Below are 27,544 nucleotides of genomic sequence, written 5' to 3'. Positions count from 1 at the left end.
CGTTTAACGCCCCTAGCTAGGCATGATGATTTCAATGATGCTCACATAAAAGATAAGAATTGAAACATAAAGAGAGCATCATGAAGAATATGACTAGCACATTTAAGTCTAACCCACTTCCTATGCATATGGATTTTGTGAGGAAACAACTTGTGGGAACAAGAATCAACTAGCATAGGAAGGCAAAACAAGCATAACTTCAAAACCTTAAGCACATAGAGAGGAAACTTGATATTATCACAATTGCTACAAGTATATATTCCTCCCTCATAATAATTTTCATTAGAATCATGAATGAATTCAACAATATAACCAGCACCTAAAGCATTCTTTTCATGATCTACAAGCATAGAAATTTTACTACTCTCCACATAAGCAAAATTCTTCTCATTCTGGATAGTGGGAGTGTCATAAGAGACTTGAATACTATAAATTGTTTCCACATTAAAAGAGTAATGTTCAGAAAAGGGGTAATCATAATCATGACAAGTTTTATAAATATAATTACTACTTTTTATAGAATAATTATCATCACAATAATCATCATAAGTAGGAGGCATGCTATCATCATTGTAAATTTGCATAACAAAACTTGGGAGACTAAAAATATCATCTTCATTAAATGTAGCATACCCAAGCTTGGGACAAACATTAATTGCAGAAAATATATTCTCAAAACACCCTCTTCATCAAACATAGCATCCCCAAGCTTGGGCCTTTTCATATCATAAGCATAACCACTCTCATAATTAATAGTATGGATAGCACCAATAGTATAGCAATTATCATATTCATCCAAGCAAGTGCCAAAAAGATTTTCAAGATCATAAGAAGTATCATTATCTTCCACAATTATATTTTCATGAGGCACAATAGTAATAGGAGCAGCATTATTTGGGAGAGATATATTTTTACCTCTCTTCCTTTTTCTTTTCTTCTTCTTCACCACATCATGTGTGGGTTCAATCCTCTTTTTGGAGCTCCTTATTAATGAGATTGGTTGAATAGGAGGCTCTTCCTCATTACCTGATTCATCATAAGAAATAATAGGAGGGTATTGGGAAGCCTCTTCCCTTCCATTAGTATTCTCTTCATCTTCTATTTCTTTTCTTTTCTTTATGTAATTGGCAATATAAGGATTTTCAATGCAATTCACCGTGCAATACATATAAATTTCCTCTAGATCAAAATGAAGAACTCTATCAAGGGAAAATTTTGGAATATCCTTAGTTATACGTTTCATTTCTTCATAACCCAAGAGAAAACTAAGTTCGTTATGATGTGCAAGGGAAATCAAGTAATCACAATTTTTGGACACGATACGATCATGAAACAATTTGCATTGGGTACTGAAATAATCATTTTCATTGCAAAGTTCACAAGTATGGTCAAGAAAATTTAAATTTTCAGCACAATCATCTAGCCTTTCTTGGAACAATTTAGTTTCTAAGTACTTATGCCTCTTGCAATATCTATCTTCCCTATTTGGTGTGTACTTACAAACCCAATGCACTCCACAAAAATTGACATGTTTATAGGAGACATTTTCATCATAACTAGTGCAATGATCATTACTACCATGTATATTCAAGGAGTTCATACTAACAACATTGTAATCATGCTCATCATTCAAAGATTTAGTGCCAAACATTTTAATGCATCTTCTTCTAACACTTCGGCACAATTTTCCTTTCCATCATACTCACGAAAGACATTAAAAAGATGAAGCGTATGAGGTAGACTCCATTCCATTTTTAGTTTTCTTTTATAGACTAAACTAGTGATAAAACAAGAAACTAAAAGACTCGATTGCAAGATCTAAAGATATACCTTCAAGCACTCACCTCCCCGGCAACGGCGCCAGAAAAGAGCTTGATGTCTACTACACAACCTTCTTCTTGTAGACGTTGTTGGGCCTCCAAGTGCAGAGGTTTGTAGGACAGTAGCTAATTTCCCTCAAGTGGATGACCTAAGGTTTATCAATCCGTAGGAGGCGTAGGATGAAGATGGTCTCTCTCAAGCAACCCTGCAACCAAATAACAAAGAGTCTCTTGTGTCCCCAACACACCCAATACAATGGTAAATTGTATAGGTGCACTAGTTCAGCGAAGAGATGGTGATACAAGTGGTATATGGATGATAGATAAAGGTTTTTGTAATCTGAAAATATAAAAACAGCAAGGTAACTAATTATAAAAGTGAGCACAAACGGTATTGCAATGCTAGGAAACAAGGCCTAGGGTTCATACTTTCACAAGTGCAAGTCCTCTAAACAATAATAACATAATTGGATCATATAACTATCCCTCAACATGCAACAAAGAGTGACTCCAAAGTCACTAATAGCAGAGAACGAACGAAGAGATTATGGTAGGGTACGAAACCACCTCAAAGTTATTCTTTCCAATCAATCGGTTGGGATATTCCTATAAGTGTCACAAACAGCCCTAGAGTTCGTACTCGAATAACACCTTAAGACACAAATCAACCAAAACCCTAATGTCACCTAGATACTCCAATGTCACCTCAAGTATCCGTGGGTATGATTATACGATATTCATCACAAAATATCAGATTCATCTATTCAACCAACACATAGAACCTCAAAGAGTGCCCCAAAGTTCCTACCGGAGAATCACGACGAAAACGTGTGCCAACCCCTATGCATAGGTTCATGGGCGGAACCCGCAAGTTGATCACCAAAACATACATCAAGTGAATCACGTGGTATCCCATTGTCACCACAGATACGTACGGCAAGACATACATCAAGTGTTCTCAAATCTTTAAAGACTCAATCCGATAAGATAACTTCAAAGGGGAAACTCAATCCATTACAAGAGAGTAGAGGGGGGAGAAAACATCATAAGATCCAACTATATTAGCAAAGCTCGCGATACATCAAGATCGTATCACCTCAAGAACACGAGAGAGAGAGGTCAAACACATAGCTACTGGTACATACCCTCAGCCCCGAGGGAGAACTACTCCCTCCTCGTCATGGAGAGCACCGGGATGATGAAGATGGCTACCGGAGAGGGATTGCCCCCTCTGGCAGAGTGCCAGAACGGGTCTAGATTGGTTTTCGGTGGCTATGGAGGCTTCTGGCGGCGGAACTCCCGATCTATTGTGCTCCCGGATGTTTTTACGGTATATGGAGATATATAGGCGGAAGAAGTACGTCAGGGGAGCCACGAGGGGCCCACGAGGGTGGAGGGCGCGCCTAGGGGGGTGGGCGCACCCCCTACCTCGTGGCTTCCTCGAAGCTTCCTTGAGGTGGACTCCAAGTCTCCCGGGTTGCTTTCCTTCCAAAAATAAGTTCCGTGATGTTTCAGGTCAATTGGACTCCGTTTGATTTTCCTTTTCTGCGATACTCTAAAACAAGGGGAAAACAGAAACTGGAACTGGGCTCTAGGTTAATAGGTTAGTCCCAAAAATCATATAAAATAGCATATAAATGCATATAAAATATCCAAGGTTGATAATATAATAGCATGGAACAATCAAAAATTATAGATACGATGGAGACGTATCACGCGGCTGCGCTTCATTTCTGGTTCAGCCACAAGCACGGCCAACCCCTTGCGCTTCACGTCCTTGGCCTTGGTCTTTTTGTCTTCTAGGTCAGCTTCAGGGAGCTCGAGGAGGGAGAGGCGTCCCTCCTCAGCTCTTGCGCACATGGTTGCCATGTTGAACATCTCAAGAGCCGTGCACAGGTCCTCATCGATGGCGAGCTCGTCCTTCATCTTGACGTCGCAGACACCATCGGTGAACGCTGAGATGATGGCTTCATCCGACACCTTGGGGATCTTGAGGAGAATGATACGTCTCCAACATATCTATAATTTTTGATTGCTCCATGCTATATTATCTACTATTTTAGAAATTATTGGGCTTTATTATACACTTTTATATTATTTTTGGGACTAACCTATTAACCAGAGGCCAGCCCAAAATTGTTGTTTTTTTGCCTGTTTTAGTGTTTCGAAGAAAAGGAATATCAAACGGAGTCCAAATGGAATGAAACCTTCAGAAACATGATTTTCTCATCAGATAAGACCCATGAGACTTGGACCCTCCGTCAAGAAAGCCACGAGGTGGTCACGAGGGTAGGGGGCGCCCCCTAGGGCGCGCCCCCTACCTCATGGGGCCCTCGAAGCTCCACCGACGTACTTCTTTATCCTATATATATATCCACGTACCCCGAAACGATCGGGGACGGAACCAAAAACCTAATTCCACCGCCGCAACTTTCTGTATCCACGAGATCCCATCTTGCGGCCTGTTCCGGAGCTCCGCCGGAGGGGGCATCGATCACGAAGGGCTTCTACATCATCATCCAAGCCCCTCCGATGAAGTGTGAGTAGTTTACTTCAGACCTACGGGTCCATAGCTAGTAGCTAGATGACTTCTTCTCTCTTTTTGGATCTCAATACAATGTTCTCCCCCTCTCTTGTGGAGATCTATTCGATGTAATCTTGTTTTTGCGGTGTGTTTGTTAAGACTGATGAATTGTGGGTTTATGATCAAGTTTATCTATGAATAATATTTGAATCTTCTCTGAATTCTTTTATGTATGATTGGTTATCTTTGCAAGTCTCTTCGAATTATCAGTTTAGTTTGGCCTACTAGATTGGTTGTTCTTGCTTTGGGTTCAATCTTGCGGTGTCCTTTCCTAGTGACAGAAGGGGCAGCAAGGCACGTATTGTATTGTTGCCATCGAGGATAACAAGATGGTTTTTTTATCATATTGCCTGAAACTATCCCTCTACATCATGTCATCTTGCTTAAGGCGTTACTCTATTTTTAACTTAATACTCTAGATGCATGCTGGATAGCGGTCGATGAGTGGAGTAATAGTAGTAGATGCAGAATCGTTTCGGTCTACTTGTCTCGGACGTGATGCCTATATACATGATCATTGCTAGATATTCTCATAACTATGCTTAATTCTGTCAATTGCCCAACAGTAATTTGTTCACCCACCGTAGAATACTTATGCTCTTGAGAGAAGCCACTAGTGAAACCTATGGCCCCCGGGTCTCCTTCTCATCATATCAATCTCCATCACTTTATTATTGCTTTGCTTTTACTTTATTTACTTTGCATCTCTATATCAAAAATACCAAAAATATTATTTATCATCTCTATCAGATCTCACTTTTGTAAGTGACCGTGAAGGGATTGACAACACCTAAGCGCGTTGGTTGCATTGAGCTATTGTTTTTGTGTAGGTACGAGGGACTCGAGCATAGCCTCCTACTGGATTGATACCTTGGTTCTCAAAAACTGAGGGAAATACTTACGCTACTTTGCTGCATCATCCCTTCCTCTTCGGGGAAATCCAACGCAGTGCTCAAGAGGTAGCAAGAAGAATTTCTGGCGCCGTTGCCCGGGAGTATGCGCAAAAGTCAACATACCAAGTACCCATCACAATCCCTATCTCCCGCATTACATTATTTGCCATTTGCCTCTTGTTTTCCTGTCCCCCCAATTCACCCTTGCTGTTTTATGCGCCCTCTCTCTCTATCCTCCCTCTCTTTCTCCGTTTGCCTTTTTGCCCGTTTGCGCTTTGTTTGCTCATGTGTTAGTTTGCTTGTTTGTCGCGATGGCTCAAGATAATACTAAATTGTGTGACTTCACCAATACCAACAATAATGATTTCCTTAGCACTCTGATTGCTCCTCTTACCGATGCTGAATCTTGTGAAATTAATACTGCCTTGTTGAATCTTGTCATGAAAGATCTGTTCTCCGGCCTTCCTAGTGAAGATGCCTCTACACATCTTAATAGCTTCGTTGATTTGTGTGACATGCAAAAGAAAAAAGATGTCAATAATGCTATTGTTAAATTGAAGCTATTTCCTTTTTCGCTTAGAGATCGTGCTAAAGCTTGGTTTTCGTCTTTGCCTAAAAATAGTATTGATTCATGGAACAAGTGCAAAGATGCTTTTATCTACAAATATTTTCATCCCGCTAAGATCATCTCTCTTAGAAGCGATATTATGAATTTTAAACAACTTGATCATGAACATGTTGCACAAGCTCGGGAGAAAATGAAATTAATGATACGTAATTGCCCTACTCATGATTTAAATTTGTGGATAATTGTTCAGAATTTTTATGCCGGATTGAATTTTGCTTCTAGAAATCTTTTAGATTCGGCCGCGGGAGGCACTTTTATGGAAATCACTTTAGGAGAAGCTACTAAACTCCTAGATAATATTATGGTTAATTATTCTCAATGACATACTGAAAGATCTACTAAAAAGGTGCATGTGATAGAAGAGATTAATGTTTTGAGTGGAAAGATGGATGAACTTATGAAATTATTTGCTAATAAGAGTGTTTCTTCTGATCCTAATGATGTGCCCTTGTCTACTTTGATTGAGAATAATAATGAATCTATGGATGTGAATTTTGTTGGTAGGAACAATTTTGGTAACAACGCGTATAGAGGAAATTTCAATCCTAGGCCTTATCCTAGTAATCCCTCTAATAATTATGGTAATTCCTACAACAATTCTTATGGAAATTATAATAAGATGCCCTCTGATTTTGAATCTAATATTAAAGAATTTATTTCTTCACAAAGGAATTTTAATGCTTATGATTGAAGAAAAATTGCTTAAGATTGATGATTTGGCTAGGAACGTTGATAGAATTGCTCTTCATGTTGATTCTTTGAAACTTAGATCTATTCCACCTAATCATGATATCAATGAGTCTCTCAAAGCCATGAGAATTTCCATTGACAAGTGCAAAGAAAGAACCGCTAGGATGCGTGCTAAGAAAGATGCCTTTATAAAAGCGTGTTCTTCTAGTTCCTATGAAAATAGTGATGAAGATCTAAAAGTTATTGATGTGTCCCCTATTAAATCTTTGTTTTGAAATATGAATCTTGATAATGATGGGACTGAATATGATCCACCTTTACCTAGAAGGCGTTCTAAGAATTCAGAATTTGTTGATCTTGATGCTAAATTTGATAAAAGTGGGATTAAAGAAATTAAAACCCTAGATGTTGCTAAACCCACTATTATGGATTTCAAGGAATTTAACTATGAAAATTTCTCTTTGATTGATTGTATTTCCTTGTTGCAATCCATGCTAAAATCTCCTCACGCTTATAGTCAAAATAAAGCGTTTACTAAACATATCGTTGATGCCTTGATGCAATCTTATGAAGAAAAACTTGAATTGGAAGTTTCTATCCCTAGAAAACTTTATGATGAGTGGGAACCAACTATTAAAATTAAAATTAAAAATTATGAGTTTTATGCTTTGTGTGATTTGGGTGCTAGTGTCTCTACTATTCCCAAAACTTTGTGATTTATCTAGATTTCCGTGATTTTGATGATTGCTCTCTAAACTTGCATCTTGCGGATTCCACTATTAAAACCTATGGGAAGAATTAATGATGTTCTTATTGTTGAAAATAGGAATTATGTGCCCGTAGATTTTATCGTTCTTGATATAGATTGCAATCCTTCTTGCCCTATTATTCTTGGTAGACCTTTCCTTAGAACGGTTGGTGCAATTATTGATATGAAGGAAGGGAATATTAGATTTCAATTTCCATTAAAAAAGGGCATGGAACACTTTCTCAAAGAAAAAAATAAAATTATCCATATGAATCTATCATGAGAGCCACTAACTATGGTGATTATTGCCTACCAAAGATGGCAATACCTAGATCTATCTCTTTATGCCTAGCTAGGGGCGTTAAACGATAGCGCTTGTTGGGAGGCAACCCAATTTTATTTTTATTCCTTGCTTTTTGCTCCTGTAGTAATAAACAAATTATTTAGCCTCTGTTTTGGTTGTGTTTTTTGTGTTTAATTAGTGTTTGTGCCAAGTAGAACCGTGGGAAGACTTGGGGAAAGTCTTGTTGAACTTGCTGTAAAAACAGAAACTTTAGCGCTCACGAGAACTGCTGCCATTTTTATTTGGAAAGTGATATTTAGTTAATTATTTTTGAGATGATTAATAGATAAATTCCTCACGTCCAGAATTTATTTTAGAATTTTTGGGGTTCCAGATCTTGCGCTAGCTACAGATTACTACAGACTGTTCTGTTTTTGCAGATTCTGTTTTCCGTGTGTTGTTTGCTTATTTTGATGAATCTATGGCTAGTAAAATAGTTTATAATCCATAGAGAAGTTGGAATACAGTAGGTTTAACACCAATATAAATAAATAATGAGTTCATTACAGTACCTTGAAGTGGTCTTTTGTTTTCTTTCGCTAACGGAGCTCACGAGTTTTCTACTTTAAGTTTTGTGTTGTGAAGTTTTCAAGTTTTGGGTAAAGATTTGATGGATTATGGAACAAGGAGTGGAAAGAGCCTAAGCTTGGGGATGACCATGGCACCCCCAAGATAATCTAAGGATACCTAAAAGCCAAAGCTTGGGGATTCCCTGGAAGGCATCCCCTTTTTCGTTTACTTCTATCGGTAACTTTACTTGGAGCTATATTTTTATTCACCACATGATATGTGTTTTGCTTGGAGTGTATTTTATGATTTGAGTCTTTGCTTATTAGTTTGCAACAATCTTCCTTGCTGTACACACCTTTTGAGAGAGCCATAAATGATTTTGAATTTGATAGAATACTCTATGTGCTTCACTTATATCTTTTGAGCTTTATAGTTTTGCTCTAGTGCTTCACTTATATCTTTTAGAGCACGGTGGTGGATTTGTTTTATAGAAACTATTGTTCTCTCATGCTTCACTTAGATTATTTTGAGAGTCTTAATAGCATGGTAATTTTCTTAAAATCCTAATATGCTTGGTATGCAAGATTAATAATAAAACTTTCGTATGAGTGTGTTGAATACTAAGAAAAGTTTGATGCTTGATGATTGTTTTGAGATATGGAGGTAATAATATCAAATTCATGCTAGTTGAGTAGTTGTGAAATTGAGAAATACTTGCGTTGAGGTTTGCAAGTCCCGAAGTAGGCACGTATGGTAAACGTTATGCAACAAATTTGAAACATGAGGTGTTATTTGATTGTCTTCCTTATGAGTGGCGGTCGGGGATGAGCGATGGTCTTTTCCTACCAATCTATCCCCCTAGGAGCATGCGTGTACTGCCGAGGTTTTTGATGACTTGTAGATTTTTGCAATAAGTATGTGAGTTCTTTATGACTAATGTCGAGTCCATGGATTATACGCACTCTCACCCTTCCATCCTTGCTAGCCTCTTCGATACCGTGCATTGACCTTTCTCACATTGAGAGTCAGTGCAAACTTCGCCAGTGCATCCAAACCCCGTGATATGATACGCTCTTTCACACATAAACCTCCTTATATCTTCCTCAAAACAGCCACCATACCTACCTATTATGGCATTTCCATAGCCATTCCAAGATATATTGCCATGCAACTTTCCATCATTCCGTTCATCATGACACATTCATCATTGTCATATTGCTTAGCATGATCATGTAGTTGACATAGTATTTGTGGCAAAGCCACCGTTCATAATTCTTTCATACATGTCACTCTTGGTTCATTGCATATCCCGGTACACCGCCGAAGGCATTCATATAGAGTCATCTTTGTTCTAGTATCGAGTTGTAATTATTGAGTTGTAAATAAATAGAAGTGTGATGATCATAATTATTAGAGCAAATTCCCAAGTGAGGAATAAATAAGAAAAGGAAAGGCCATAAAAAAGGAGAAGGCCCCAAAAAAAGAGAAAGGCCATAAAAGGCCCAAAAAAGCGAGAAAAAGAGAGAAGGGACAATGTTACTATCCTTTTACCACACTTGTGCTTCAAAGTAGCACCATGATCTTCATAGTAGAGAGTCTCATGTTATCACTTTCATATACTAGTGGGAATTTTTCATTATAGAACTTGGCTTGTATATTCCAACAATGGGCCTCCTGATCAAGTGCCCTAGGTCTTCGTGAGCAAGCAAGTTGGATGCACACCCACTAGTTTATTTTGTTGAGCTTTCATACATTTATAGCTCTAGTGCATCCGTTGCATGTCAATCCCTACTCCTTGCATTAACATCAATCGGTGGGCATCTCCATAGCCCATTGATTAGCCTCGTTGATGTGAGACTTTCTCCTTTTTTGTCTTCTCCACATAACCCCACCTCATTATATTCTATTCCACCCATAGTGCTATGTCCATGGCTCGCGCTCATATATTGCGTGAAAGTTTATAGGTTTGAAATTACTAAAGTATGAAACAATTGCCTGGCTTGTCATCGAGGTTGTGCATGATGATAGCATTCTTGTGTGACGAAAATGAAACATGACTAAACTATATGATTTTGAAGGGATGAACTTTCTTTGGCCATGTTATTTTGAGAAGATAGAGAACACTATTGAATCGCTAGATATACTTCTGCAAGGTCTCTCCTGGCTGCTGCTTGATGCGCCACAGGTCACCCACGGCCGGCCGGCGGTCACGAGTGCCCTGGGAGTTGGTGAAGAAACTCTCTCGCATCTCGTCCTAGGAGGAGATCGATCCCGCGGGGAGGTTGAGGAGCCATTAGCGTGCACCATCTTTGACGGCCATGGGAAACTGGTTCTCCATAACCTTCTCGTCGTTGTTGGCCGCCTTGATGCTCTCCTCGTAGAGCTGCAGGAACTTAGCAGGGTCGAGGGTGCCATTGTAGCGTGGAGGCAGGTTGGGCTTGAACTTCCCTGACCGGACGATGCTGCGCAGCTCCGGAGTGAATGCGCGACATCTCGTCGTGATCACGGAAGCCCGTCGTAGAGGTGGAGCCTGGTTTTCGTGCTCGCGTGCCGCCACCCCAGGCGGCGCGCGGTCTTGACGTGGCGGTGATGGGACTGCATGCGCATCTCCTTGCGGTCGCAGCAGCACCTGGCAGCTTGCTTCATCGCGAGCGGGCGCCCTGCGCTACAGATTGCGCCGAGGGGCCGCCCACCTTGGCTTGATGATGACGTCCTGCATGGGAGGTGGAGGAGGTGCTCTGTGAGCTATGTCACCCGCGGCAGGCGGCGGGTGTGGCAGCGAGCGAGATGGTGCAGGAGACTCTCCGGTGGCGCTGACAAGCTCGGCGATGAGGTCGAACCAGTCCTTGTAGAGGTCATCGACCGGGCAGTAGCGTAGAAGCTCGCGTGCCATGAGTAGCGCAGCATGCACGTTGGTCGGGCTACGATGAGGCTGGGAAGATGAGGCAGCCAGAGTCAGCGACGGGGTGGCGGCGCAGCCATCTTTCCTCACAAAAGGATGCAACGATGAAGCCTGCTACTCGTGGCCCGCGGGGCCGGTGGCGGCGTTCTCCACCGGGGACGGGGGAGAGTGGGAAAAACAAAGGCAACCCGGGAACGGATGAAACGAACAACGTTGGGATAGAATTGAAAAGACAACCTTGATGATCAAGAAGAATTAGCATCCTCATAGAAATATGAGAGCACCGCTTAGCAAAGGTATGGAATCCACACATGACATTGAAGCAACTCGAATCCACAACTCAAAACAAAACAAAGGGTTTGTCTTACTTGAAAAGATAATCTAGGAGCTGCTTGAACACCCACCTATAAAACTCCCGAAACAAACATATGATAGATCCCATATCGTATCTTGTGTTTGTTGAAAAGATAATCTAGGAGCTACTTGAACTCCCACCTATAAAACTCCCGAAACTTTTTGGTTATGCAATCAGGTGTTGGGGATATAGGGGAAGCATAATATCTCACCCAAACTAACAGTCCCTACATCTAGCTATATCCATCCTTCAACACATAACCAAGAAAACTTCAGAAATTGTGTACCATAACCTTTGAAAAGCATCCGTTATATGAGTTATGGAAATACTCCCAAACTCCCGCCCCAGTACTAGGTGGCGTCGAGGTTATCTCACTAACAACTGCATAAAAGAGATTTTCGATGTCGGCGAACTCAGGTATTCCAGAACTGCAACGATAAAATTGTGACGACAACATCTTGGAGCTCAACTCCCCAGGACACTGCCACAACCCCTAAATGTCAGGAGGCACGAAGAACAATGTTCTCGTCACAAGACTATCGGAACGATACCAAGATACTCGCGTCATCCTAAAAAAAATTCGTGAAATTTGAGGAGAGAAAAGTCAAAACTTCTACGTCAGGAGGCCTCACCAGAGCGACGAAGGGACTAAGGAATAAAAAGAATCCTACTCTTCGATATATATAATCCTAAGACTCAAAACATTTTGTTCTAGACTCAACAACGTCAACGATTCGATCAAGCAGGGGGCTCCTAAGTCGGTGATGGCTCTGATTACCAACTTGTAACAACCACCATACAGTTATGCCTCTAAGTCATGCCCCGACACATGGGAGATATAGCCGCATCGCGGGTGTAACACTCCTAAAGCTCCTCGATTACCTTGGTGATGAACTCCTGAGCACCTAGCGCCTCACGCCCTACGATTTCCTCACGGAAGCGTGCATTGAAGCATGCCTCCAGATAGTGCCCGAGCGCCTCCCTCGTGACGCCGACCAGGTCTAAGGCCCTCCAGAGGAGAGACCCCGAGCCCAGCCTGAGGGGGGTGCCGGGCGCGCCTTCCTATGCGTGAGGGGAAGGTGCCCCATAAGTGGGCATAGGGCTTGAGGCAGCACCACCGGACACACCACCCTCCTGAGGCCCTTGGTGAAGCAGCTTCTTCTTCTTCTTGGGGACGTCCTTAGTAGGGTAGACAACACCCTCATCATCTGGGTCCTCGATCACCACAGCCTGGTAGCCGCGCTCGAGGGAGCACACCACATCCTTGAGCTTAGTGTGGTAGTTTTCACGCTTGCCGAAGGTGACAAGGAGGCGGACCTTCCCTATCGGGGTGGTGGAGCCATCGGTCACTCCTGAGAAGGGCTTGTTTGGCTGAAGCTAGTTGTAGGGCACCTGGAGTTGGTCGAACATCTCGACGGAGAGGACATTGAGCCCCGCACCTCCATCGATGAGTGTCTTGGTGACGAGCATGTTGCTGATGATGGGTGAGTAGAGCATCGGGAGGGCACCAGCTGTGGCCGCACACGTGAGCTGGTCAGAGGAGTCGAAAGGTGGTGGCGTACTTGGACCACCTGAGTGGGCACGTTGCCCCAAGCTTGGGGAGGGCCGCGTTCACCTCACGCACGAACTGCTTGAAGATGCGATGGGAGGCTGGGGCCTGAGCACCGCCTAGGATGCAAGCGATGGCACGAGGCTCCTGGAAGCCCCCACCCCCATCGTCCTAGTGGTGGTAATTGTTCCTTCTTGGTGGTGGTGGCGGTAGCAGGGGAAGGCCAGCATTGCCCTAAGGGCTGTCCTCGCGAGGCTGATCACACCAGGCGCCCTCGTGGGGCTGGCCCTGCCAGCTGTCCTCATGGGGCTGGATGCGCCACTCTTTGCAGGGGTCGCGGCTGTCCCAGCGTCCTCTGTCTCGGCCTCCTCCACGGTCATAGCCTCGATCATTGCACTCGTGGCGTCGACCGAGGCGCCCGTTGCGGCTGGCCCTGAGCTCCTGGCAGTCGTTGGTGTTGTGGCTATGCACATTGTGGAAGACACAGAACGGGCAGCTGCCCTTCGACAATTCCGGGTGGTCGCGGCCGCGCTTCACTTCTGGTTCAGCCACAAGCACGGCCAGCCCCTTGCGCTTCACGTCCTTGGCCTTGGTCTTCTGGGTCAACATTAGGGAGCTCGAGGAGGGAGAGGCGTCCCTCCTCAGCTCTTGCGCACATGGTTGCCATGTTGAACATCTCCAGAGCCATGCACAGGTCCTCATGGATGGCGAGCTCTTCCTTCATCTTGACGTCGCAGACACCATCGGTGAACGCTGAGATGATGGCTTCATCCGACACCTTGGGGATCTTGAGGCGAACACTATTGAATCGCTAGATATACTTCTGCAAGGTCTCTCCTGGCTGCTGCTTGATGTGACACAGGTCACCCACAGCCGGTGGGCGGTCACGAGTGACCTGGGAGTTGGCGACGAAACTCTCTCGCATCTCGTCCTAGGAGGAGATCGATCCCGCGGGGAGGTTGAGGAGCCATCAGCGTGCACCATCTCTGAGGGCCATGGGAAACCGGTTCACCATAACCTTCTAATCGCCGTTGGCCGCCTTGATGCTCACCTCGTAGAGCTGCAGGAACTTAGTAGGGTCGAGGGTGCCATTGCAGCGTGTAGGCAGGTCGGGCTTGAACTTCCCTGACCGAACGACACTGCGCAGCTTCGGAGTGAATGCGCGACATCCCGTCATGGTCATGGAAGCCCGTCGTAGAGGTGGATCCTGGTTTTGGTGCTCGCGTGACGCCACCCAAGGCGGCACGCGGTCTTGACGTGGCGGTGCTGGGACTGCATGCACATCTCCTTGCGGCCGCAGCATCACCTGGCAGCTTGGTGTCGCGAGTGGGTGCCCTGCGCTGTAGATTGCGCCGAGGGGCCTCCCACCTTGGCTCGATGATGACGTCCTGCATGGGAGGTGGAGGAGGTGCTCTGTGAGCTATGTCACCCACGGCAGGCGGCGGGTGTGGCGGCGAGCGAGATGGTGCAGGAGGCTCTCCGGTGGTGCTGACGAGCTCGACGATGAGGTCGAGCCAGTCTTTGTAGAGGTCGTCGAACAGGCGGTAGCGCAGAAGCTCGCGTGCCATCAGCAGCGCAGCATGCACGTTGGCAGGGCTACGATGAGGATGGGAAGATGAGGCAGCTAGAGTCAGCGACGGGGTGGCGGCGCAGCCATCTCTCCTCACAGAAGGATGCGGCAATGAAGCCTGCTGCTCGTGGCCCGCGGGGCCGGTGGCGGTGTTCTCCACCAGGGACGGGGGATGGCGAGGGCAGGCATCGCCCGCCGGGGCCGTATGAGCGATGCGGGCGGGGAGGGTGGTGCAACGCTCAGCATGAGCTCGATGAGTGTCAGCCATGGGAGTGGTGGAGCGGTGGCGAATCGTCCGACGGAAGAGAGGCTCTGACGCACCCCTACCAGGCACGCCAAATATTGGATTTCGGGTTCCGCAGACCCTTGAGAGGTTTGAACTCTGGGTTGCATGCGAACAACTCAAAATCCCCAGTCTGCCTGCTCGCTAATCTCACGAACTAGCTTGACGAACTAGAAGGAAACGGGACACAACAGTTTACCCAGGTTCGGGCCACCTTGCGATGTAAAACCCTACTCCTGCTTTTTGGTGGATTGGCCTCGAGGGGCTGAGTATGAACTAGAGGAGGCGTATTCTTTTGCTAGAGTGGGCTGGTGAGCTGGTGAGGATGGAAAATGGATCCCCTTCACCCTGGTGGTGGCTAGGCCCTATTTATTGTGGCCTTGGTCCTCTTCCCAAATGAAGGCGGGAAGGGATCCCACAACGGCCAAATTCGAAGGGAGACAACTAGTACATGCTATCCTGACAAAAGTAGTCTTCGCCTGCAAAAGCCTCTGGTCCTGATGCTGCGGTGGGCTCGGCGATGACCTCCCTCCTGCCGTCCTGGAGCTCTTGGTCTTGTTGCACCGGAATGCAAACCTTTTGCTGATTCCTCGGGACTCCACGCCTATGATTGCCTCCTTAGCACCGAAGAGGAAACTGTTGTTCTGCGCCCGCTGGCGCCTGACTGGCCTTGGTCGTCATGGTTCACTTCATCGAAACCTCGTCAGGTGAAGCTTGCATAGAAATCTCTGCTCCTCGGGAGCCAGCCTGAGGAGACCGCTCCTCGTGGAGGTCTTAGTGTCATCTGTCTCGCGAGGCTTGGCCCCTCGTGAGGATCTTGAGTTGTTGATGCTGAAGCTTGGCCATACCGGGCCGTCGACGGAGCCACGCCGGGGGCCGCAGGCAGGCAAGTCTGGGTACCCCCGTTGCGAGAACGCTGACAGAAAAAGAGGGCGAATAAAACGAAAAATTTTTGTGAAGTGGGGGGAGATGAAAACGAGAGGCAAATGGAAAATAATGTAAATTGCAAGGAGATGAGATTACTGATTAGGAACCTGATAGATGTTGATGATGTCTCCGCGGCAACGGCGCCATAAATCCTTTCTTGATGGCTCGTGTCCGCGTTAGTATTTTCCCCGAAGAGGAAGGGATAATGCAGCACAACTACAATAGGTATTTCCTTCAGTGATGAGACCAAGGTTATCGAACTAGTAGGAGAACCACACAACACTATGTAAACGGTACCTGCACACGAAGAACAAATACATGCAACCCGACACGTCAGAGGGTTGTCAATCCCTCCCGGGTAAAAGATAGAATGGTTTGTAGTAGATTGGATAAATAGAACTCGCGGAAACGTGAAATAAAATTAATAACAAAAAATTGCAACAAGGTATTTTTGGGTTTTTGGAATAGTAGATCTGAAAATAAAAGAGGCAAATAATAGATCGGAATGCAAATATGATAAATAATAGACCCAGGAGCTATAGATTTCACTAGTGGCTTCTCTCGAGAAAAATAGCATATGACGGGTAACAAATTACTGTTGGGCAATTGATAGAACTTCAAGTAATTATGACGATATCCAGGCAATGATTATTATATAGGCATCATGTCCAAGATTAGTAGACCGACTCCTGCCTGCATCTACTACTATTACTCCACACATCGACCGCTATCCAGTATGCATCTAGTGTATTAAGTTCATGGAAAACGGAGTAATGCAATAAGAACGATGACATGATGTAGACAAGAGGAATAGACCCTATGTTGTTATCCTTAATAGCAACAATAAATATGTGTCATGTCCCCTTCTGCCACTTGGATTGAGCACTGTAAGATCAAACCCATCACAAAGCACCTCATCCCATGGGAAGAAAAAATGATCTAGTTGGCCTAACTAAACCAAAGATCCGATGAAGAAATACGAGGCTATAAGTAATCATGCATATAAGAGATCAAAACTCAAATTACTTTGATGGATAAAGTAGATCTGATCATAAACTCAAGGTTCATCGGATCCCAACAAACACATAAAAAAAGAGTTACATCAAATAGATCTCCAAGAGACCATTGTATTGAGAATCAAAAGAGAGAGAGGAAGCCATCTAGCTACTGCCTACGGACCCGTAGGTCTACAATGAACTACTCACGCATCATCGGAGAGGCAACAATGAGGATGATGAACCCCCCCCTTCCCCCGTGATGGTGTCTAGATTGGATCTAGTGTTTCTGAAACTTGTGGTGGCTGGAATTGTGTTTCGTCGACTCCCCTAGGAATTTTGGATTTTCGGGGTAGTTATAGAGCAAAGAAGCGGTGCGGGAGGCGGCCAAGGTGGGCACAAGCCACCAAGGCGCACCTGGGCCCCCAGGTGCACCCATGTGGGTTGTGCCCCTCTCAGGGCACCCTTCTAGTACTTCTTTGGCCCATCTTGTGTCTTCTGGTGCAGAAAAAATCTTCAAAAAGTTTCGCTGCGTTTGGACTCCATTTAGTACTGATTTTCTTCGAAGTAAAAAAACAAGCAAAAAATAACAACTGGCACTAGGCACTGTGTCAATAGGTTAGTCCCAAAAAATAATATAAAGTTGCTATAAAATGATTGTAAGACATCGAAGAATGATAATATAATAGCATGGAACAAGCAAAAATTATAGATATGTTGGAGACGTATCAAACGCATACCTCTGCGCCACCCGCACCATCTTTGAGAAGGTGGTGGACATTTGGCCGATGGTTTGCAGGTATTTTTCTTTTTGAATTCACTTTCTTGCGGGAGAAAATCGTAATCGATCATAATTATTTATGCATCAAAGCTTTTGACATAAGGAGAACAAACTGTCGTATAGGCAGTTGCCCCCAAGACACTAGTATAATATATCCGGTTGTTGGGTTCCATTAGTAATAAAAATTGGAGATATTTGTGCGAGTAGCTCCCAAGCCACTATGAGGTCACATGTGACCATATGGAGGCTTCATAAAATTTATTGTGAACTCGCCGTCATCTTGGGAAAGCAATGGAAAGTTGTCTGAGTAGCTGGCTCGGACGAAGGCACAACTAGGCGCATCGGAAGCTGAGGTATCACAGGTCAAGGCCTTTACCAGGGAAGCACATGGTAAGTGTACTTGATTGATTAAAATTTCCCACAAAGGATGTGAAGTCCATGTTAAATGATTATGTTTCCATAACAGTGCAAGTGATTGGTGCTACTTCTTGAGCTTGCATTGGTTTTTCCCTTGAAGAGGAAAGGGTGATGCAGCAAAGTAGAGATAAGTATTTCCCTCAGTTAAAGAATCAAGGTATCAATCTAGTAGGAGGTACAAGCAAGTCTCCAATCTATGCACATGCACAAACAATCAAACACTTGCACCCAACACGATAAAGGGGTTGTCAATCCCGTCACGGTCAATTGCAAAGGTGAGATTTGATAGAGATAGATATAAAAGATTGGTAAAACATAAAACAAAATAAAAGTAAATAAATTGCAGCAAGATATTTTTGGTATTTTTAGTTTGTAGATCTAAAAATATATAATGGAAAATAGACCCGGTGACCACAGGTTTAACTAGAGGCTTCTGTCCTGAAGGCAAATAATACGGTGGGTGAACAAATTACTGTCGAGCAATTGATAGAAAAGCGCAAAATTATGATCATATCCAAGGCAATGATTATGCATATAGGAATCACGTCCGGGTCAAGTAGACCGAGTCCTGCCTGCATCTACTACTATTACTCCACACATCGCCCGATATCCACCATGCATCTAGAGTATTAAGTTCATAAAGAATGGAGTAACGCCTTAAGTATGATGACATGATGTAGAGGGATAAATTCAAGCAATATGATGAAAAAACCCCATCTTTTTATCCTTGATGGCAACAATACAATACGTGTCTCACAACCCCTACTTTGTCACTGGGTGAAATCACACAAGATTAAACCCAAAACTAAGCACCTCTCCAATTACAAGAAATACCAATCTAGTTAGCCAAACCAAACCGATAATTCGAAGAGAAATACAAAGATATAAAATCATGCATATAAGAATTCAGAGAATATTCAAATAATATTCATAGGTAATCTGATCATAAATCCACAATTCATCGGATCTCGACAATCACACCGCAAAAGAAGATTACATCGGATAGAACTCCAAGAACATCGAGGGGGACATGGTATTGAAGAACATAGAGAGAGAGAGAGAGAGGAGAAACCATCTAGCTACTAGCTATGGATCCGTAGGTGTGAGGTAAACTACACACGCTTCATCGGTAGGACAATAGGGTTGATGTAGATGCCCTCCATTGTTGAATCCCCCTCCGGCAGATCGCCGAAAAAGGGCCCAAGATGGGATCTCACTGGAACAGAAGGTTGCGGCGATGGAAAATTATTTTCGTGGCTTGTTCTGAGGGTTTGGGAACACATATGAATTTATAGGACGAAGAGGTAGGTCAGTGTACTCTCGAGGGGTGCACAAGCTAGGGGGCGCGCCCCTACGGCTTGTCGCTGCCTCGTGGGTCTTTTGACTTGGCCTTCAAGTCCTACGGGTGTCTTCTGGTCCAAGAAAAATCATCACAAAAGTTTTATTCCGTTTGGACTCCGTTTGATATTCCTTTTGTGCGAAACTCAAAAACAAGGAAAAACAAAAAATTGGCACTGGGCTCTAGGTTAATAGGTTAGTCCCAATTTTTTTATAAAATAGCATATTAATGCATATAAAACATCCAAAACACGTAATATAATGGAACAATAAAAAAGTATAGATATGTTGGAGACGTATCAAGCATCCCCAAGCTTAATTCCTGCTCGTCCTCGAGTACGTAAATGATAAAAACAAAATTTTTGATGACGAATGCTACCTAAGATATTTATCCATGTAAGTTTCTTTATTGTGGCATGAATATTCAGATCCATAAGATTCAAAACAAAAGTTTAATATTGGCATAAAAACAATAATACTTCAAGCATACTAATAAAGCAATCATGTCTTCTCAAAATAACATGGCCAATGAAAGTTATCCCTACCAAATCATATAGTCTGGCTATGCTCCATCTTCATCACACAAAGTATTAAATCATGCACAACCCCGATGACAAGGCAAGCAATGGTTTCATACTTTTGATGTTCTCAAACTTTTCAACTTTCACGCAATACATGAGCGTGAGACATTGATATAGCACTATAGGTGGAATATAATATGGTGGTTGTGGAGAAGACAAAAAGAAGGAGATAGTCTCACATCAACTAGGCATATCAACGGGCCATGGAGATGCCCATCAATAGATATGAATGTGAGTGAGTAGGGATTGCCATGCAACGGACGCACTAGAGCTATAAGTGTATGAAAGCTCAAACGGAAACTAAGTGGGTGTGCATCCAACTCACTTGCTCATGAAGACCTAGGGCAATTTGAGGAAGCCCATCATTAGAATATACAAGCCAAGTTCTCTAACGAACATTTCCCACTAGTATATGAAAGTGACAACATAGGGGTCTCTCTATCATGAAGATCATGGTGCTACTCTAAAGCACAAGTGTGGAAAAAGGATAGTAACATTGTCCCTTCTCTCTTTTCTCTCATTTGTTTGGTGGGATTCTTTGGCCTCTTTTATTTTTTGTGGTCATCTTTGGCCTCTTTTATTTTTTTTTGTAAAGTTCGGAGACTCATCCCAACTTGAGGGGGAATCATAGCTTCCTTCATCCTTTCCTCACATGGGATAATGCTCTAATACTGATTATCATCATACATTTTTTACTTACAACTCAAGAATTACAACTCGACACTAGAACAAATATATGACTATGTGAATGTCTCTAGCGGTGTACCGGGATGTGCAATGACTCAAGAGTGACATGTATAAAAAATATGAATGGTGGCTTTGCTACAAATACGATGTCAACTACATGATCATGCAAAGCAATATGACAATGATGAAGCATGTCATAATAAACAGAATGATGGAGGTTGCATGGAAATATATCTTGGTATGCCTATGGAAATGCTATAATAGGTAGGTATGGTGGCCGTTTTGAGGAAGGTAGATGGTGAGTTTAATGCACCGGTGAAAGTTGTGCGGTACGAGAGAGACTAGCAAAGGTGGAAGGGTGAGAGTGCGTATAATACATGGACTAAACATTAGTCATAAAGAACTCACATACTTATTGCAAAAACTTATTAGCTATCGAAACAAAGTAATAGACACATGCTCCGAGGGGGGTAGATTGGTAGGAAAAGACCATCGCTCGTCCCTGGCCGCCACTCATAAGGAAGACAATCAATAAATAAATCATGCTCCGACTTCATAACATAACGGTTCACCATACATGCATGCTACAGGAATCACAAAATTTAGAACAAGTATTTCTCAAATTCACAACTACTCAACTAGCATGACTCTAATATCACCATCTTCATATCTCAAAACAATCATAAGCAATCAAACTTCTCATAGTATTCAATGCACTTTATATGAAAGTTTTTCTTACATCCCTCTTGTATGCCCATCATATTAGGACTAAATTCACAACCAAAGGAAATTACCATGTTGTTTAGAGAGACTCTCAAAATAATATAAGTGAAGAAAGAGAGTTCAACAATTTCTATAAAATAAAACCACCTCCGTGCTCTAAAAAGATATAAGTGAAGCACTAGAGCAAAATTTCCTAGCTCAATAGATAAAAGTGAAGCACATAGAGTATTCTAATAAATCACAATACATGTGTGTCCCTCTCAAAAGGTGTGTATAGCAAGGATGATTGCGGCAAAGTAATAAGCAAAGACTCATATCATACAAGACGCTCCAATGAAAACACATATCATGTAGTGAATAAAGATATAGCCTCAAGTAAATTTACCGATGGATGAAGACGAAAGAGGGGATGCCTTATGGGGCATCACCAAGCTTAGGCTCTTGGTTGTCCTTGAGTATTACCTTGGGGTGCTTGGGCATCCCCAATCTTTGTCTCCTGCCACTCTTTATTCCATAGTCCATCAAATCTTTACCCAAAACTTGAAAACTTCACAACACAAAACTCAATAGAAAACTCATGAGATCCGTTAGTATAAGAAAATAAATCACCACTTTTGGTACTATTGTGAACTCATTCTTTATTTATATTGGTGTAATATCTCCTGTATTCTAACTTATCCATGGTTCATACCCCCGATACTACCCATAGATTCATCAACATAAGCAAACAACACATAGAAAATAGAATATGTCAAAAACAGAACAATTTGAAGTAATATGTAAACCTCGAATACTTGTATAACACAAAAAATTCTGAAAAATTAGGAAAACAGAGGCAATTTGTACTTCAATCTTGTGAAAAAGGAATCAATATTTTATCGCGCTTCGGTTAAAAACGAAAATTATTTACTGGGCACAGAAGTTTCTGTTTCTCAGCAAGATCAAATCAACTATCACCATATGCCATCCCAAAGGTCTTACTTGGCAAAAACACTAATTAAAACATAAAAACACATCTAACCAGAGGCTAGATGAAAATTTTATTGAAAAACAAAACCAAAAAAACAAGAACAAAAATAAAATTGGGTTGCCTCCAAACAAGCGCTATTGTTTAACGACCCTAGCTAGGCATATTGCAATAGATCTAGGTATTGTCATCTTTAGTATGCAACTCTTCAATTGCACACTTGTAATCCTTAGGAGGTTCTTTGGTTTTAGCAATGATCATACTCCTAGGCAAGAAATCAAGAAATTCACTCATGGCAATTGGTTCCTTAATAATATCGAAAAGGTTAGGGGAACATTTATCATTTTGAGATCTTCGTTTCCTTTATTAGAAGATTCACCCTTATTCTTAGGAACATAAATAAACTTTGTAGCTTTAGTAGCAGGAAAATTTCGAGTAGTTTTAACGGAGGAAAAGGCGGAACCCAAGTTCGTAATAATATCTTCTAGTTTGCCAATTCTAGTAGAATCTTGATCTATCTTTTCATTAACTATGGGTTCCTTTTCCCTTAGATTCTTTAAAGTAACTCCTACCTTAGATCCATATTGAGTAAAATTATTATGAATCTTTTTATCCAAGTTTTCAATCAGCTCTATGGTAGCAATTTTATTCTCAATAATATCAAGCCTTTGCATCACATGTTCCAAGGTTAAAACAGTTTCATTAACCATAAGAGGTGGTGGTCCTACCAAATCTATCATGGCATTATAAGCATCAAAAGCATGGCTCCCCAAGAAATTTCCCATGGTAATGGTATCTATAACATATCTATTCCAAGGAGTAACGCTCACAGAAAAATTGTGAAGGAGAACGGTAGTAGATTGCTTTCGAATAGATCTATTCTGAGCATTACAAATTCTATACCAAGCATCCTTTAAATTTTCTCCCTCCCTTTGCTTAAAATTAAGGACCTCATTCTTGGGAGTGCTAACAATGGTGGAAGGACTAGCCATGAAAGAAAAAGAAGCGATCTAATACACGAGCAAGCAAAAAGCAAACGAGAAGACGAACGGAAGAAGGGCGAATAAAAAGCAAAATCTTTTTGTATTTTTCTGAAAATCGTTTTAGAAGTGGGGGTGAGGAAAATGAGAGGCAAATGGCAAATAATGTAATGCAAGAGATGAGAGTTTATGGTGAGTACTTGGTAGGCTTGGTGTAGACCTCCCCGGCAATGGCGCTAGAAATTCTTCCTGCTACTTCTTGAGCTTGCGTTGGTTTTCCCCTTGAAGAGAAAAGGGTGATGTAGCAAAATAGATATAAGTATTTCCCTCAGTTAGAGAACCAAGGTATCAATCAAGTAGGAGGTACAAGCAAGTCTCCAATCTATGCACCTGCACAAACAATCAAACACTTGCACCCAACACGATAATGGGGTTGTCAATCCCTTCACGGTCAATTGCAAAGATGAGATATGATATAGATAGGTATAAAAGATTGCTAAAACGTAAAACAAAGTAGAAGTAAATAAATTGCGGCAAGATATTTTTGGTATTTTGGGTTTGTAGATCTAAGCATATATAATGGAAAATAGACCCGGGGCCATAGGTTTTACTAGAAGCTTCTCTCTTGAAGGCAAATAATACGGTGGGTGAACAAATTACTGTCGAGCGATTGATAGAAAAGCGCAGTGTTATGACGATATCCAAGGCAATGATTATTCATATAGGCATCACGTCCCTGTCAAGTAGACCGACTCCTGCCTACATCTACTACTACTACTCCACACATAGACTGCTATCCAGCATGCATCTAGAGTATTAAGTTCATAAGAATAGAGTAACGCCTTAAGTAAGATGACATGATGTTGAGGGATAAACTCAAGAAATATGATGAAAACCCCATCTTTTTATCCTTGATGGCAACAATACAATACTTGTCTCGCTACCCCTACTTTGTCACTCGGTGAGATCACGCAAGATTGGACCCAAAACTAAGCACCTCTCCCATTGCAAGAAATACCAATCTAGTTGGCCAAACCAAACCGATAATTCGAATATAAATACAAAGATATAAAATCATGCATATAAGAATTCATAGAAGATTCAAATAATATCCATAGATAATCTAATCACAAATGCACAATTCATCGGATCTCGACAAACACACCGCAAAAGAAGATTACATCAGATAAAACTCCAAGAACATTGAGGAGAACATGGTATTGAAGAATAAAGAGAGAGAATAAGCCATCTAGCTACTAGCTATGGACCCGTAGGTCTGAGGTAAACTACTCACGCTTCATTGGAAGGGTAATAGGGTTGATGTAGATGTCCTCCATGATCAAATCCCCCTCCGACAGATCGCCGGAAAAGGCCCCAACTTGGGATCTCATGGGAACAAAAGGTTGGCGGCGGAAAAGTATGTTCGTGGCTTGTTCTGAGGGGTTGGGAATATATATGAATTTATAGGAATAAGACGTAGGTCGGTGGACTCTCGAGGGGGCCATAAGCCAAGAGGCATGCCCCTATGGCTTGTCGTCGCCTCGTGGGTCTTCTGACTTGGACTCCAAGTCCTACGAGTGTGTTCTGGTCCAAGAAAAATCATCGCGAAAGTTTTATGCCGTTTGGAATCCGTTTGATATTCCTTTTCTGCGAAACTCAAAAACAAGGAAAAAAACAGAAACTGGCACTAGACTCTAGGTTAATAGGTTAGTCCCAAAAATAATATAAAATAGCGTATTAATGCATATAAAACATCCAAAACAGATAATATAATAGGATGGCATAATAAAAAATATACATTGGAGACGTATCAATTGGTCAATTGGAGAAGGACCTGAAGCAGGCTCGGGAAGATCAACTGCATGTGGAATTGCAGCGATAGGCCGATCATCTCGTGCTGACTCGTTGTAAGGAAGAGGTCGCAACACTGAAAGAGAATAATGACCAACAACCCCAAGAGCTTGATTTGCTCGGGGCTCAGATGGAAGCTACCGAAGCAAAAGACCAGAAGACTAGTGAAGTTGTGTCCAATAAGTGCCTCCAACCTTTTCTAAGAAAGAAGTACTAGACAATAGCATGGCTGTGCCGGATTTAACATGTGGTACGACTAGTGCTTCTGACAAGTCAGCCAAGAGAGGGCCTCGGCGACACGCCCGAAGACGTCCTTGCACAGTTAACCAAAGAACGTGAAAGGGCTTGGAAGGCGATGACAGCCGTATGTAAAGCTCTATGGCCTGAGGAAAAAATGTGCAAGGGAATGACCGAGCTCGCGAAATATCTCAAAGAGGTGTGTCGCTGCTTGCAGGCCTGGAAGATATTGGCCTATTGGGAAGGAGCATCGGAAGCGTGGGCCATTGTCAATACCCGATACACAAGTGTGAAGACGGAGCACCTTGCCAAAGTGGGGCCTGTTAGTCCCGAAGGGAAAGAGGTGTCGACCAGCCTGGCATATGATGTGGTGATGCCCGCCGTGCGTTTTCTGCAGTTGGACTATTTACTTAAATCGTTGATAGATGGGCTTCACAAGTTTTAAGATATGTGCAATGACTCTATGTATTCATGTACTTTACATCATTCAGACTACAATTGTTGTAAAAAAATTGTTAGCCAACCTTCCGCTTCTCCCTCCTTGGCCATGGGCCGAGGAGTGCTTCCTACTTCTGATCCGATCAAGTAAACAAGGTACTTCGGCAAGCAAGGTAATCCGTCTATGGATCTCAAAAAACAAAGTGATCCACTGCATATGTTATATTACGTTTAGGAGTAAGAAACATCTTCCAAGAAAAATAGTTCCTCCATCGATTCCTTTCCTTAGGTGATCATGTGTGATCATGACGATCTACCCGATCTAGTGAGATAGATGTATCTGAGGCGAGCATACAGCCCCATTTATTTGCGTGTACACATGAGTACTCATGTTTCCGTCGTTACCGACCAACTATTTTCTTAGGAACGCTAGCTTTTGACTTCACCCATCTGAGGTGCAAATCCAGTTGACCCGGTAGCAACAATCGTAGAGGTGCTCCCTTTACCCCTTAGCTGAACAATCGGGAACATAAGGGGTAATCATAGGATCCAGGCAACCCAGCTTGGCCAAAACCTAAGGCAAGTTGATGCATATAAAGGAAAAAAATGACTATATTGAAGAGGAGGCACATATAGTGCTAAAAAAATATTTGGCCTCGAGAAAACTAGTAGCATAGTACGTGCCATACATGGAGTATGTGTCCGATGCGGGTACATCACTTCGGATTGACCGAGCACGACTAGCAAAAAGAAAGCTTTTCACAGCTAAAAGAGAAAGGAAAATTTGCGGCTATTTAAATGTTGGTTGGAAGGTGAGGCGAGGGTGGTTGTGCTTAAAAATGTCAGAGTAGGGTGGCATTCTAGGGATTTGGCTCCAGTTTGTTATCCACGGGATCTCAGTCCATCCCACTTCGGGTGAAGTTTGTGCTTCTGCTTTGCCGGATGGAACCTCATGACCAAGTCACTTTTGTTGAATGCTATACTCCATACTTCCTTGCTCTGTTAGTGCCATGCCTGTTGTTGATAAAAGGTGGAAAGCACCCGAGCCGCATCCCACCCTTCTTCAAGGGCATCGAGGTCATCTTGTCAATCCAACTCTGCCTCCCTCTCTTCATACATGTGCACTCTAGGTGCGTCATGAATGAGGTCACATGGCAGGATGGCATTGGCTCCGTACACCATGAAGAAAAGTGTGTAGCATGTGGACCAGTTAGGTGTGGTGCGCTAGCCCCATAGTATGGAGTCAAGCTCCTCCACCCAGTGGCAGTCGGCCTCCTTTAAGGAGCGTACTAAACGTGGCTTGATACCACTGAGTACAAGTCCGTTAGCGTGTTCTACTTATCCATTGGTTTGGGGATGGTAAATGGAGGCATAGTCGACTTGAATGCCCATCCGAGAGCACCATGCCTTGATCTCCTTGGCTGTGAAATTCATGCCATCGTTTGTGATTATGCTATGGGGGATGCCATAACGGTGTACCAGACCTGAGATAAATTCAAGGACCTACGATGCTTTAGCTGTTGTGACCATATGTGCCTCGATCCATTTTGTGAATTTATCAACCATGACCATAACATATTTATTCTTGTTTGAACCCCCTTTAAGAGGGCCTTCCATGTCAAGCTCCCAGACCATGAAAGGCCAGGTAATTGGGATGGTTCAAAGAGCCATGCGGGGCATGTGACTTTGGTGGGCAAAGACCTGACAACTAGGGCATCATTCAACCAGGGTTTTTGCCTCTTCTTTG

This window comes from Triticum urartu, chromosome 4 (genome assembly GCF_003073215.2).
Source record: "Triticum urartu cultivar G1812 chromosome 4, Tu2.1, whole genome shotgun sequence".
NCBI lineage: Eukaryota > Viridiplantae > Streptophyta > Magnoliopsida > Poales > Poaceae > Triticum > Triticum urartu.
Note: the sequence above shows the minus strand (reverse complement) of the source record.